The sequence below is a fragment of the Chondrus crispus genome, genomic scaffold (assembly GCF_000350225.1).
Source record: "Chondrus crispus Stackhouse genomic scaffold, scaffold_465, whole genome shotgun sequence".
In the NCBI taxonomy this organism is placed as follows: domain Eukaryota; phylum Rhodophyta; class Florideophyceae; order Gigartinales; family Gigartinaceae; genus Chondrus; species Chondrus crispus.
Window position 1 is genome coordinate 49,717 of NW_005179367.1, and position 610 is coordinate 50,326.

Below are 610 nucleotides of genomic sequence, written 5' to 3' on the forward strand. Positions count from 1 at the left end.
ATACGTCGAGTCAGTGTACAAACCGGCTCAATTGGCCGTGGGGGGGGGGGGCCGGGCAAGTGGAGGGCTTGCGGTGGGGAATTGCCAGGCCGTTGGTGACAGCTGGGAGGACTGGACGACAGATTGCGCAATGTAAGGGCCGCTTGTCCGAAACACACTGTACGTATACGGTACAGACGCCCCAAATTCGCCCTCCTGTCAGCCTTCTCTCATTTGCAGAAACTCTTTTCCCACATCCCGATCCACGTCTTACACGTCGTACGCGTCTTACACGTCCCATATACATTACACCTCCACTTCTTCTGCTTACACTCCCCTCCTCTTTCACCCTCGCCATCAGTCAACTCCCCCGTGCCCGCCGATAGATCCCCCCCCCGACCCCCCCCCCTTTTTCTCAGGCTTGATCGGCCTGGTTGTTACCTCTGCGCTCATACGGCCCGAGGGGGTCCCCCTTCGTGCAGGGTTTCAGCTGGGCCCACGCATAGCGACAGGGCAGGCGACGCGCGTAGAGATTCGTGCGAACTGTCAATACAGTGTTGGCGATGAGTATTCACGATGATGCAGCGACCTTTCCGTACGTGCAAAGCTTCTGGAAATTCGTTGACTGTAG